Source organism: Gadus macrocephalus, chromosome 21, assembly GCF_031168955.1.
Source record: "Gadus macrocephalus chromosome 21, ASM3116895v1".
NCBI classification, from domain to species: Eukaryota; Metazoa; Chordata; class Actinopteri; order Gadiformes; family Gadidae; genus Gadus; species Gadus macrocephalus.
Window position 1 is genome coordinate 8,380,138 of NC_082402.1, and position 15,695 is coordinate 8,395,832.

The 15,695-nt window shown below is 45.5% G+C and overlaps 1 protein-coding gene across 10 annotated transcripts in view; it reads right to left on the reverse strand.

The window, feature by feature from the left end:
- Window positions 1-15,695, reverse strand: part of cdc42bpab (CDC42 binding protein kinase alpha (DMPK-like) b) — a 74,810-nt gene that overhangs the window by 50,694 nt on the left and 8,421 nt on the right. The gene's annotated exons all lie outside the window — the stretch shown is intronic.

Consider the following 15,695-nt stretch of genomic DNA (forward strand, 5'->3'; position numbering starts at 1 on the left):
CGTTTATGTTTGAGTAAAGGATTGCAACGAAAGCAATCGTTTGAGCCACAGTTTTTTTATTAATCACAATATCTTTGTGATAAGTGGCCTCTAGCAGTCTCGCAAGATTTATTCAGGCGGTCGTTAAAATGTTAGTTTAGTGTTTCCATGTTGGCCTTTCCTGAAAAACAACTTCTCCTTATCAAGAGATTAATGTAGGGAGATGATTGAGGACTTGTTCATTTTAAGGTTTGGGTTTTTCTCGGTGGATTGCTCACAAAAGAAACCACAAGCGGTCAGGGCCTGTTTTCCTGCCTTTTTTACCCACCCAGAACCCCCTGCTTTACCTCTGGTGGCCATAATGGGCCAAAAGGGCTTTTTATATAATTTTTATGAGAGAGCGAGAGTGTAAGCAAAACTTTGATCTATAACAGTCTCGCTACACAGGATGCAGGGAATGCAGATTAATTATTGTTATCACCATGGATACGATACAGAGAGAAGGACTTGGGAGGGAGGGAGGGAAGGAGTAGAGGGGTGAGGTGGAAGAGGAGGGGTTGAGGGCACTCCCATATCCCCATCTACAGCTAACACCAAAGTCAGCATTTCCCTCATTTGTGAGGGAGGGCAATTCAACCACTTCCTGGTTTCCGTGATCCCAGCATGCCTAGCGTGACCTCGATTGGCCGGCAGTGAGGGTCCGTTCGCTACACTGACACCCCGATTGTTCTGATACTGAGAAGAAGGAACGTAGTGAAGAACGCAGGCGTTCAGGTGTACGATGTTGCTCTTTAAATTAGGTGATTCCTTCACAGCACCACTGACGGCTGTACAGTACAAGGTCTTTCATAAAAGGGATTAGTCTAGACTTATATTAATAGCCTTCAGACAAGCTGGCCCATAAGCACACTCACACACACATACACTGCGCACACACAGTGTGTCAGCTTTACATGGCCTCTGATTAACAAAAGGAGTATTCTCTGCCTAACATCTGTTATGCACATTCACGCAGCATGGCGTTGGTGTGCGCGTGTGTATGTGTGTGATCGCGTGAGTGCGTTCATGTGGTGGTGGTGGTAAATTGACAGGCGGCCAATAGCTGGCACCCATAGCCCATTTCTGCTATCCCTCATCAGCCAATCATCGCCAGAACTTGTCTGGTTGCCATGACTCCACAGAATCTCCCGGTGCTGTGTAGGAAAGATACTTTTCCCGCCGTGGAGAGACGGAAATGCCTGCTGATATAAAACAAACAGGCCACTCAGAACTCAACACTCCCTCTCCACACACGCTGGGCTGAGCAAACCTTAAATGATCTCTCACACACACAGTCACACACACACACACACACACACACACACAGACGCGCTGTGCCTCTCTCAAACTTTAAACAGATATACATCCGTTATGGTATGCGCTCAATGCACTGTAGTGCTTATTTTTGGTCCTCTTCAGCTCCCATAGCTTAAGATTCACAGCACCAACAGGCCTGAACGATTAAAGATAAAATGTAAATGCAATAAATAAGAAAAGTGGCAGACATAAACACCAGGTCTGCAGCCTGGCCTCATTTAAGCTTCCAAAGAACAATGGTGCCATTGAATAAAAAAAGTTGTTAATATGCTAAACATGTGTAGGGGGAAATCTAGAGGTAACAAAACAACAGACAGCACAAATTATACATCGTCTGAAGCTGCCACTGCCCCCACCATCAGCGTTCACGAGAGGACCAGCGGCCAATAGCTAAACGTCAATCTGGGGAACCTTTCCCTGTAGTCAGCAAAGAACCCCATCAACACCACATCAACTTTACAAGGGTCGCCACATCTGATATTACTATTAGGTTATGTTTTATATACAGCATGGATAGAGATGAGCCATGGAGAGACCGCACTGCATCTTTGAGAATGCTGTTAATCAACCACCAACTGTATTCAAAATGTGCTCTTTGGTCACTTGCTTTGGATAAAAGTGTCTGCTATGACGAAATAGTAAATCGTTTAGCGTTGCGAACTCAGACCTAAATATATAGAATAGATGCATCATACTTCTTTCAAATGCAATGTCACAGTACATCTGTCTGCTTGCACATGCTAATGCTACATTGTCGTTAGCCAGCAAGCTATGCTAATATTATCTTGCAGAGTAGTGAATTTAAAAGTAGGGAATATTAGCTTTTTGAACCTTTCTCAGAAAGGTCTCCTTTTGTTCCTGCCAGAAGCTCTTGGCCACCGTTAAGAGACAACTTGGGCCAAAAGAACACTCAAGAGTACCAAACAAGAAGGCCGGTAAGTATTTTTCTAGAGGGCAAAACTACGGGAAATGTTCTTTCTAAAAGTACACGAATAAGCGGCCTTTTGTTTTTGTTTGGTTTTAAGACATTATAGCAGCCAAATCGAATCCGTTTTCAACCTCAACAAAGTATTTGATTCGCTGTGCTTGCGAAACCTTTGTTTTTCATGTCAAAGCTCACTTTCGGCCTCTCATTGATCTCGGTTATTGTAAACTCTTCTACCTTTTGTTAACAATTGACAGCAATGTCTTCCTGAGAAGACTTACACTCAGAGGCCATTCACCTCATTCGAAGCATCACACTGGAAGCCTTTATAGCGTACGTACGATAACGGTCACTGAAGCGTATGGCTCACGCATGTTTCCAAAAAGTTTCTTAATGCAAAACGCAGTGCTCACACATAAACCCATGCTCCCTTGAGTGCACTACTCACGAGGATCAGATGCAGCTCATGTCCTGCGACATTCATTGTTATGTACCACACACAGAAAAAAAACTTGTGTTGGAGCGCTTATCTTGACGGTCCATCAAAATACACTTGCTTGGACCAAACATGGCAACGGTTGCCATGGCAAGGTGTGTCACTGCTTCTGAGAAACTGTGCTGAAGAAGTGTGTGTGTGTGCGTGTGTGTGTGCGTGTGATGACAACCGCTGCCAAGCCATGATGACATGTCAGTCATACCAAACTCTGACGTACAGTCAGACACACACAACTCAAACACACAGACCGTAGTGGACAAATGGTTAGACAGCTACTCGACTACATAACTTAAAGATACTGTGAAAGGGTACACACCCTTTTAGAAAACTTAAATACTACACTAAGACTTATTCACACACATGCACACCTATATACAACACCCAAAAGTCATGCTTATACATAAACATGTAAAGAACAACCCTTCCTTTCAACATACCTACATAATCTCATGCTTATCAAAACACACACACACTCCCACCTTGCAAATACATGAACACAGGCTCACTGTGAGCTTGTACGTACGTGTGAACCGCTCACACATACATACAGACGCAATTGGAACAGATTTCCCAAAACAGAGAAAGTCTTCCATATGACCCATATATATACATATGTGGAGCGAGCACACACACACACACACACACACACACACACACACTAACTGGAAAAACGTGCATGACGCCAGAACCAGCTAATCCTCAGGGCCGGACTGGTTTGGCCAAGCCAGGTCTGGCCCACATCGGGGCCGAAACAGGGCCAGCAGAGTTCCGGAACCATCAGCGGGGAAATGCGCTAACTACACGCAAGTGCCTTCACTTAATAGACGCTAGCTAGCCGCAAATCACATGCTCGACGTTCACATTCTGGCCTCAGCCAAGGGTATTACCGTGTGTGTGTGTGTGTGTGTGTGTGTGTGTGTATGTGTAAGTGTATGTGTGTGTGTGCGTGTGTGTGTGTGTGTGTTTGAAGCTGATGACTATGCAGTTTCTGTCTACGTGGGGTGTCTACGTGCTGTGTGTTTATGTAAGGGAAAGAGAACTTAAATGCACATTTCATTTGAAATTCCTGATGGATCATCGCAATTTCCAACAGAAGATTAGTAGATGACACATATTCAGACAGAGAGACAGCGACGGAGACAGAGGAAGAGAGACACAAAGTAATGGAGAATCTCCAAACAAGCAGCTTTGGCTAGCCGTCTGCTAGATAGTTAGTTACAGTAGGTAACTGACCTAGCTAGCCCAGACCTCCACTCCCTAGAGGGACAGAGGCAGGGGGGGGGGGGGGGGGGTCATCTGGAAGCCATAACGGATTATTTACTACCACAATGAGGTAACAACAGAAAAATGCAGCTTCCAGTAGACACTCGAAGCTGCAGAAAAGGGAGGGGGGGAGACAAGACACAGACAATGAGAGGGAAAAATGGAGACGGAGTGTGGGAAAGGAAGAGTGTCAGGAAAAAAAGAAAGGAGGAGGTGAGATGGAGAGAGTGAGTTAAGGACAGAGGGATAGAGAGTGAGGACGAGAGACAGACACAGTGAGAGAGAGGCCGAGGGAGAAAGAAAGCAATAGAGGGTGAGGAAGAGGCTGAGATGAGGGAGAGAGATAGAGGGAGAACGAGAGTGAGAGGAGAAAAAGAGCAGAAGGCAGAAACGGGAGGGGGAGCGTAGAACCAAATGAATGGTCGCCCTAACCCAGTGCATGAACTGTGCGAGCCAGCATGACCCAAAAAATGACGTAACCACGGATCTCACAAACCGTTCACACGGTTCTCTGTCTGGTGTCCTGCACCTCTGCAATCTCCAAGCTCCATGTGAAGACAGAGTGCCCAAACGGTTCATCCAGCTCACTGCTACGGCAAAACGGCAACCATAATGCATGGCTGCGCGCCGAATGCCCCTGCATTTCTCGAATGTCGCATTATGGCGACTTTGAATTCTGCTTAACAATTCCCAGATTGGGAACGTCCTTCCATTCCCTCTGACCGTGAAGGGACCGCCGGGAAGGGGGGCGTCTGGGGGGGGTTCTTGAGGCTGGAGGGGGGGGGGGCAGGTTGGATTCTATGGGCTTATCACACCTCGTAACATTTCTTGGCTTCCCTCAAACCTTGGCTTGTATGAAACGTACCGGCGGCGACCCCCTTCTCGTGATGTCACAACATTTCTGACATACTGGGGACTTAAAACCACACAATGTAAGCCAGTCAGAACACCCGCCTAATGACTTCGAAGTGATTCTGAGCATGTCAGAAAATGCCGCATCTGAGCTAATATTTGGCCCATTACAGGGAGGGAAGGTTTTTCGGGTCGTTTTTTCCTTACATGGAAAGTTTTCATGCTTCGGCATACAAAACTCCAAGGAAGCCATTAAATTCTAAAAGGCTTGTTAGGTTCAATTGATATCACATGTCTATGGGCTTCTTCTTTGGAGGAGAAGGAATTTTGCCGTAAAAAAAAGTCACAGGAAACACTAACGTTAGCTCCAAATCTAAAATGCCTACGTCAGTGTCATCTCACTGCTCCCGTGCCAGCAAAAGCCTGTGCCCTTAGCTAGCCTTAAGGCTATGATAAACCAGGCAGAAACCATGTCCACTAGTACAAAATTATAATGGTACTTCCCCGGACAATGAATTCATAGAATCAGAAGTACCGAATCCAATGGAAACAAATTTGTCTCACATTGAAACCTGTACACTAGAATAAAAGGTACACTAGAAAATTAACCCTGTGATAACCAGAGGCTTTATCAATCCAGATGTGCAAAGACCAGAATAGAATGAGAGAGAGACACCAGACTTGAATGCTCTCTCCCTCGCTCGCTCAAAAAAGATTAGCTCCATATGAATATAAATAGATGTAGCCACAGACCCACACGTGATATGTGCACACACACACACCCAAACAAATGGGCCGACTGCTACCCACAGGCCCGGCCCGGGTCGAGTTTGTGTCTGGGGATGACGGTGGGGTACGGATCGACCCATCATGAGGGTCACATGATAAGTCAGATCCCTCAACTATATTTATTGATAGGCGGTAGAAATGTGTGTTTGTGTTTATCGGGGTGTGTGTGTGTGTGTGTGTGTGTGTGTGTGTGTGTGTGTGTGTGTGTGTGTGTGTGTGTGTGTGTGTGTGTGTGTGTGTGTGTGTGTGTGTGTCCTTGAAATAGCACAAGGGGTGGCCAAGCATTCAATGGCTTCAAATGCTAGTTGTGTCACATAGGCGACACACACCAACACACACACACACACACACACGTCTCACACAACAGCAAACATACAACAACGATCGCAAACAGGATGTGCCGAAAATATGAAGTAACCCAAATGCCAAACAACTAAATCAAAAACAACTACAAAAAACAAACCACCCATTGAAACAATGCACCCGTTCAAAAACAGCCCTACCCCTGTAACCCCCTTCCCCCAGACCCCCCATAGCCACACACCCAGGGCATGCAGTGTGAGAACGCCAGCCAAGACGGGGAATGAGCGGGCCAGGTTCTAGGTTCATGAAGAACCTCAAAGAGGCACCCAAAGCTCCACACCCAAGCTCCCTACCCTGCAGCCCCGTCTCAGCCCACAGGGTGAACAGGACTGGTCACAGTCCCCGTGTCAACACCCCCCCAGAGGGATATCAGCGGGAGATACAGCCGCCACAGCATTAGTCTGGTGTCCCTACGCGTGACTGACCCGTTTGGGAGATGGTCAGGTGACCGTCTGAACTCAAGGGTTGAGTCATGATGAGAACCATATGGTCAAGATAGAAGGATGAGAGCAATAAGGGAGAGGGAGGGAGAGGGGTTGACTGAGTGAGAATAAAGAGCGAGAGAGAGAGAGATCAGTGGACTGTCTGACTACCCCGCCCTAACGTAACCTGTCATCGTGTTATGTCATGAGAGCCATCTAGAGTCCCTTTTAAAAAGGAGCCAAAGCCAGAACCATGAATATATTAAAGTGGGTTGAAAATGTACCAAACTGACCCAGGGTCAGGACTCAGGAGTCTGTCTGTTATATCATGAGAACCTTAGAGTCAAAAGCAAGGAGAGAGTCAGAGTGCCATTCATTATTCCAGCCATCGTGTTAAAATTGGCCACGTAGCAGTAAAGGCTTGCCTTTTTATGAACATTTAGGAAAAACTTTGGCCTGCCTTGTGACCAATGATTCGTGCCAATCACATTTCATACATGCATAATGATGCCAATAAGAATGTCTGACATGGAAGGCATGGATCAACTCATCAAGGTTCATGTTAAGAATTCTGACATCAAATCTGTTGCGTCGCATCTCGTCCACTTTATAAAGGAGTACAACTGAAATAGAAAAACATGGGAGATTAAGTAAATGAGGTGTGTTAACACTGTAATGCTACATCCACTAGAATACTGGACTTTCATGATGCCTTCTCTGAAGTGAGAACAAGACCAGCGCAGAATCACACGCTCACACTTGCCGTCTGTTCTTTCAACCCTGACTTCCTTTAACGTTTAGGAATGGTTTTAAGGGCCTGCGCTTCCAGTCAGCCCCATCTTTGAGTCATCCAATTAAAACGAGACATAGACAGCTTTCCCCCCCCCCCCCCCCCTCAACAGACTCCCTTCATCCCAGGAACAAATAACTTTATTGGCAAAGATCCGAAAGACAACTTCTCCCACATCACACAGAGAAAAAAAAAAACAAGCGCTGGTGCCTGAGAACAGTATTTACAGTTGGACACTAAATTCACTGTTTCCATTCAATCAGAAATAATAATATCTTCATTTACATGCCTAGTTCCAACTTTCAATACATGCTTACTGCCAAAACATACATGTTCATAAAAACAGAGAATGAAAGAGAGACAGTGATACAGAGAGACAAAATGAGAGAGAATTGGATTCAGGGAGAGAAACAGATGGACAAAGCGAGAGAAAATAATCAAGTGTAATAGACAAAGAGACATAGAGAGAGCTGGAATAAAAACTATAGAGAAAGACGAATGGAAAAAGATAGTAGAGACCTCAAGAGACGGAGACAGACGGAAATCGAAAGACCATAGGCCTCGGACCGTCAGGGGAGAACACTGAAGAGACGCAGACAATGAATCTACCACGCACACACTCACACCACTGCTCAGTATACCATCTCTGTGGAAAAAACCCAAAACAGCACGGTGAGCCATAAGGCAGAGACGACCCCGGGGGTGCCAGCGCCCCGCCATTCAGTCGGGTCTTCCCGGAGCTTCCCTGCGGCGGTATGTGTCGTGGTGGAGGTAACCCGAGACCCCCTTCTCACTCTCTGGGAACGAGCCTGGGAAGGTGTGCCACGACCGGGGCCCGTCAGGAAGCACCTGGGGGTCCCTGGGGTCCCTGGGGTTGGGGGGGGGGGGGGGGGGGGGGGGGCCGTGCGACGGGGGACAATGACGGAGGGTCGCTGATACAACGCGGGGGAACCTGCTCCGCGGCTAACGGACCCTCGAGACATGTAAACACACATGTATAGATGTGTGTATACGGGCAAACTTCGATTAGGATTAAGATCAGATTTAGGACTTTCACCCCAAACCAAATCATACATACCATAAGACTGTCCGTTAGGCAGGCTGACTTTAAATAACATACCCAAATTAAATTCCCCTAAGCTCTGCAGCTGTGGATAGATACTCTCCTTTATAATGTACTGTACTGTTATTTGCTAAAACATGACCGAAATGGCGGTGGTATTTATGTCTCCGTGTATGGCTGCATGTTTTATTTTACGACATAATGGCTAAACTCTCCAGGGAAATACCCTAATGTAGCTAGCAGGGAAATGGCCAGGACTCTCTCCTAGCACTGATGGACTGAACATAATGAGACATCCTTCAATCTGTACACACCAGAGAGAATATAATGTGTATATAAGCAAATAATGTATGAACACTGCACGACAGAGGGAGATGTGGGTGGGGAAGTGGGGAGAGAGTGAGAGAGTGAGTGAGAGAGAGTGAGTGTGTTGTTGTGAACATGAGAACTTTAGGACCACAGGCTATGGTGGCTGAGATGGCCCAAACACCGTCTCCAGCCAAATACTTTCTAAGGAATGTAAACTGTGTGCAAACGCGACGGAGAAGGCGTTATTTCTGTGTGGGAGTATTCAACCTTCTCTTCCACAATAATACTGCATAATGACAAGACGAAGGCAGAGTTGAGAATGGTTGGATATGTTATACAGCCATAATTAGAATAATAATAATGATATGCTTGTTTGAACAACCATAATATTCCAAAGACATGTGTGCATACACGTGTATGTATACACAGGTTTTAGGCTATTGAATTGTTGTTGAATCTGAAAAATAAAGATATAATTTGCCAACGACATTTGTTCCGTTTTACCATATTTCCATAGAGAGAAATGTAATAATTGACCAACTCGGTTTTTATCCCTGCTAGGAGACGGCGGTGAAATATATCAAAATTTAAGTAATAGACACATGCATGCACCCTCCTCCATTAAAGCCCTCAACAACAGACAGAGCCAGCTAGCCTGTGATAGCCAGCAGAGACTAGCATGGCTGCTAATTACACACTCCAGCGCTAAAGTGTCAGAGTACTGGGGCTTGTAACCGAAAGCATCCCCGAAAATATGCACTTGTCGGCAGCCAGGGCGTGCCCGGGCAGGCCTGGTGCTCATTGCTGGGGCGAAGGTACAAGCATGTGACCGCAGCTAGGAGGCCAAAGATTGACAAACTAAAAATTGGATAAACACTACATAACGTGAGCATGCAGTATGTATAGCTACAGTCAGAGACAAACTTCATATAATGAATAATATCATTGTGTATAACAACTATATCAAAATGCATGTCATCCTAAAGTTCATAGTTGAAAGTATGTTAAGTCCCTACATCTGTCCAATTTCGTTCAAATATACAGTGGCAGGGACGGGAACAGGGTCTCGACTGCGTGGCATTCATTAGGCAAACACTTGCATACTGGCATACTGTTTGGCTGGTGGTGGACTTGTGACGGAGCAGTAAGCTCCAAACCCCCATTACCAACCCGGGGGAGGAGATAAGAGAAGGTGGTTGGTAGAGGTTCCTCGGAGTGCACATACAACAAAATGGCTTGCACCAACTTCAGATGTTCTCCCAGTCTGTGATAGCCAGCACAATGTTCTTTGCCGTGGCGCCATAGAGAGGCAGCATCAAGGCTGGGGAGCGCAAGCCAGTGAGGAAGGCCAGCTTCCTCACTGGCTTGAGGCTACAACTGGCCAGTCTGGAGGCAGTGGTGGAGAGGAAGATGAGGGACCTAATCAGGGCAATCCTGGGCAACGCGGCATCCCATCCTCTCTATGAAGAGCTGTGGCAGATGGGGAGCAGTCACTGGCTCCTCCCTCACAGGTGCAGGACGCAGTGTCAGGTGTTCCTTGGTGCCGACAGCCACCAGGCTGGAAAACAGCCTGACTGCCCGAGACCCGCAGACTATGCCCCTATTATAATTGTATTTGATTGTTTTTTGATTGTCTTATTTTATTGTAATGCATTATTTAACTCAACTTGCAATCTTGGTTTTTGCCTCTCTTTCTGCGCCTGTGATTATCCACATTTCCCCCCCACCCCCCCGTCGTCGTCGTCGGAATCAATAAAGTGTTATCTTATCTTTTTCATAACAAGCAGAGCTCAGCTCACCACAGCTCCTGTTGAACCGTCTTCCGCAGGATTTCCACAAGCTATCGGATGAATGCACTTTGGTTTGTAAGGATTATACAATCTGAGAAGCCACAAAATCAAAACCTCAAAGTCACCGTCACGTCAGCAGTGGCTAAATACAGGAAAACAATAAGCAAATTAAGTTATAACAGAAAGGAAATAATCCTTTACAAAACAAATATATCGGTGACCCCTCCAGGTGAAGCACAATCACCGCCAAAACAACAGAGAAGGGAAAGGCCCGGTCCTTATCCCCAGAGCGCTACGTCTCTGGCTAGGGCCTGCTGGTCGCCGTTAGCAGTTAGCGCGGGGCTAATGGATCGGTGTCACGTTAGCGCTAACGGGCAGCCGTGCAGATAAGACAAGTACAGAGAACATGTGACCCCGTTGATAAGAAGCTTGTGTAGTTTGTGTAGTGTGTGTGTGTGTGTGTGTGTGAGACGGGTGCTTTGTTTTGACTAGGTTGCCAGTCATCTAGGTAATCATCAACACCGAAAGGAGATTTCACCCGATATCCTACCACTTCCTTCCTTCCTTCACACACACACACACACACACACACACACACACACACACACACACACACACACACACACACACACACACACACACACACACACACACACACACACACACACACACACACACACACACACACACACACACACACACACACACACACACCTAGGAGGTAAGGCATCAAAACATAGGGCAGCCAATTATGACACCTTTATTATGACCTGTGGCTGGCTGTGTACACCTTTTATGTGGCCTGGAACTAGTAATTATGGAAGTTAATGAATGAGGTCAAGCAAGGTGATCCAATAAGTGAAGACTAATTGTCATCCTTCAACACCCTTTGGCATATAAACAGTTTGTTCGAGCAAGAGGCCATTTTAACAATGTGTGAGTGGAATAAGTTCAGGGCTATGTGACAGAGAGAGCAGAGGGGTCAGTGTATTTGAACCCTATGCAACTTGCTGGGAAATGATATTAATATTAAAGAACCATTGATATAAAGGCAGTGCTATCCTCAAGATGGAAACTTACTGGCTGAAAATAGAGAAACACAATATGTGATGAAATACATTATATTACGTATATAATATATATATGAATTATATATGAATATATAGCTTCTGATGAAATGTATGAACAACCCCGAAACATCTTTATCTACATACTTTGTTATCCAGAAAGAAAACGCTTATTTTCTTGTCAAAAACAAAAAAAGATTGAAGTGATGTGAAAACACATGACTAATTATGCATGGGTGACTATAAATGACACCATCTTAGACTTGGATCTTGGATGCACAGACACCACAGAACTACTGAGGGAGGGGTGGGGGGACGGACGTTTCCCATGATGCAATGCTCTATATATAGAGATGACGGAGGGGGGTTTCAGACAATTGAGATGACAATCAACCACAGGACTTCCCCTGCGGAGAGACGGAGACTTCCTCTGTGTGTGTCATGAAATATCAGTGCATGCAAGTAGGGCCCGACCGATTTATCGGCCTGCCGATTTAATCGGCCGATTATAGCCTTTTTGAAAATAATCGGCATCGGCCAAAAAGACGCCGATTACAACCGATTATTTTTTTTATATAATTTTTTTTAATAAATGTTATTGCGATTAGTATCCTGCAGATTGCGCTCCTACTCGCCTTGCTAACTAACAACTTTAGCTGGAGTAAAAAAGAGGAGATTGAATTTTACCGTACAACATGAAAGCACGCTCGCTCAGGCAGCTGCGCGCTCACCTCACCAATGTACACAAGACGCGTTGTTTGAGCATGTTGTGCCTGTTTTTCTTTAGGTCCCAGGCCATGTTAATTTGTTATACTGTAGACTCTAACGGTGAGACCATACTGCTCAGCACGCACGTGTTAGTCACTGCTCACGAGCGCAGCACATTGGGAGTTAGTTATTTATTTTACATTTTACATTACACTCATTTTTTACTGTAAATGTATTCTAAAACACTCAAAGGTTCTGCATTCAATTCACATATTCGTCAAAAGTGTTTAAAGTATATTTAAGGTATCAAAAACTACGTTTTATATGTTGTTGTTTTTTTTTGTTTTGTTTTTTTAATCGGCCGATTAAATCGTAATCATAATTTTTCTCTGAAAATAATCGGCATCGGCACTCAAAAATCAATATCGGTCGGGCCCTACATGCAAGTGTAAAGGACTACTAAGTGGATGCTTTGCATGCATTTGCACACACACACAAACACAACTTAACAAAAAAACACCCACACAACCAATTAAACCACTTCTGCAAATCTCAGCAAACCATAGAAGTGGTTTCAGTTCCTCAAGTCCATATTGATCACAGTCGAGTGAGAGCAGCCTACAGACGTGTTAGAGAGGCGTTAAGAGACTAGACCTGGGTGTTAATCCTTGACCTCTGCCCTCTAGGATTTCTAATTACATCTTTCTAGATCATACCCGAGGATCTCACTGATTATGCATCGATTTAACAAAATCAGCAAAATGAAAAGAATAAAACCACAACTAAATACGTGCACGTATTAAGCTTATGAATATTGTCGAATGATTATCATTAATGATTTAATGATAAGTAAAGGAGCAATTGATCTTCAAACATAAAAATGGAAGTACGGTAGTTGAAGATCACAATAAATTAATGGATGATAAATTGACAGCAAGGTGATGAAGTGAGCTGGATTGTTCTACACACTTAATGTATACCATGTTCATACATTGTATTTAAATGTTTCATGATGATGTATTCTATTACTACTTTAGCGATGAGCTGAAACACCTGGTTATAATAAAATGGAGCTAATCAGTATAACCTAGTCTAGCCTAACGTCCTTCATTAAACCAGTCAGTGAATAACCACTCAACGCACAGCCGGTCAACAAGGCGGTGATTCAGACGGGACAGGAGGCTGACTGAGAAGTGTGTCACACACGCATGTGAGGGTGTGCACGTGAGGGCGTGCACATGAGCAAGTGCACGTGATAGTCTGAATGGCCGCCATTCAGGCTAAACTGTGAATGAAGAGAGTTCCTCAGCTAACACATGTGCTGGCAGTACTGGAGCCATGCTAATACTGGAGGAGGAGGAAATATGGTGGGACAGAGTGGATGGCAAGGGCATAGAGGTGAAAACACAGTTGTGTAGCACACACACACACACACACACACACACACACACACACACACACACACACACACACACACACACACACACACACACACACACACACACACACACACACACACACACACACACACACCTTGTAAACTAGCAGCATAAATCGAACAACAAACGTGGCCAACGGGACACAGAAGATGTGTGTATAGTCGCACACAGTCACGTAGGCCAAGGTGATTGTTGGAACAAGCCGTCGCAGCACAAGTGAAGGGCATCTGTCCACCTGAAGCAGCGGAGCCAGGCATGAGCAGAGCAGGAGAGGACTAACGGGAGGTAACACGAGAGAACACTCTGAAACCTCTTTGTGGACGGCACAGCACCAGCTCATGGTAGCCCTGGTACATACAGACATAGCTGCTGCTACTGCAGCTCTGTGCCTTCTTCATGACATTTGTTGTTTTCAGTTTTGTTTTGCTGCGAGAACATTTGTGTCCGTTGGCTGTAGATCATCCTGTCTAAAGTTAATGTGGAATCAACAATCAATATATGCACCTCCTGTATTACCTCCCCTGTCTAATTCCTGTATGTCTTATCATAACGGGAAATAATGAATTCTGAGCCTTATTTGACCGTATCATTAATATAATCAATAATGCGTAATTCAACATCGGCCACTTAAAAGTGCCTGGAGGGGAAGTGGGGTGAATGCGTGTGTGCATGTTTGTGAGTCGTGCACACGCACGTGCACGTGCATGTGTGCACGACTGCGCGTGCATGTGCGCACAGCATGCCGCATGTGTCCGTCTGACTCATCGTGTGTCCACACCTCTTTCTCACCCTCTCCCTTTACTGCTTTCTCACCCTTTCACACACACACTCACGCATGCAAGCACACCCATACCGAGTGATGTGTCAGCAAAAATACACACCAAGAAGAACCACACATATAATCACAACCACCAGGGCCGATGTGAATTCATATGATCTGAACTGCGGTCTCTCACTCGTTCCTTATCTCTCTCCTTCTCTCTCTCTCTCTCCTTCTCACTCCCTCTCCCTCTCTCTCACGTACAAACCACTCTATCACTAGGCAAAGTTGGGATACAGGAAGAGAGAGTCGCACACGGTGGGAGGGGCCAGTGCAAGAGCATTTGGTGGGGAGAGAAAGAGAGCAAGGAAGACAAGAGAGGTGGAGAGGGGAAGAGAGAAGAGAGAATCAAATGCGACAAAAGGTGCGATGCAGCAGAGCATGGCGAGAGACAGAGATGGCCCATAGATTAGCAATCAGGCTGAACATAGGAGAGAAAGAGATAGAGACATAGTGCAGAGAGAGAGAGGGGGGGGGGGGGGGGGAGTGTGTGAGTAAATGGATGCGGGTGGAGTTGGAGGACAAAGAGCCAGGCCTTGGCCTCATCCGAACAGCAGCTGCTGTTCTCCCCAACATCACACCTCGCCTCCAAATTCCACAGCCAGCCCCAGTGATGAGGGGCTGCAGCCTGAGTCAGCACCACACACACACACACACACACACACACACACACACACACACACACACACACACACACACACACACACACACACACACACACACACACACACACACACACACACACACACACACACACACAGCTATGCTCTGGCTACGGCAGGGGTTGAGGGACAAAAAGTGGATTTCCAGACCCGGCACCATGACTGGGTGATGACACCAGAAGGGGGAGGAGTAAGGGCACTGAACGGACTGATTAAATGGAGTGACGTGGTACTGCTGCAACAATGGTCGTTTTTTTTCTTGCTCTGTGATCTTTCAATTTAAAAAGGAATGAGAGTGAGAGAGAGAGAAGTAGATTCACAGCAAACGCAAACCGCTGAACGTGTGCAGACAAAACATGGAACTTTAAAAAATGTAATAAACAGATGGAGGAAACAAAAACAAAACTGCCATCCTGGTATTTTGTCCTGAAGCTCCCCCTGTGGCACAGCTTACTTCCTGCTTTTCCTCTTCCAAACATAAATCATTGATTCCAATAATAAGAACAATCAATCAATTAATTAATTACAAAAATCTATTCAAAATATGCATGTCTGTGACTGCAGAATTAAACCAGTGTTGCAGCAGAGACTTTAAAACATGA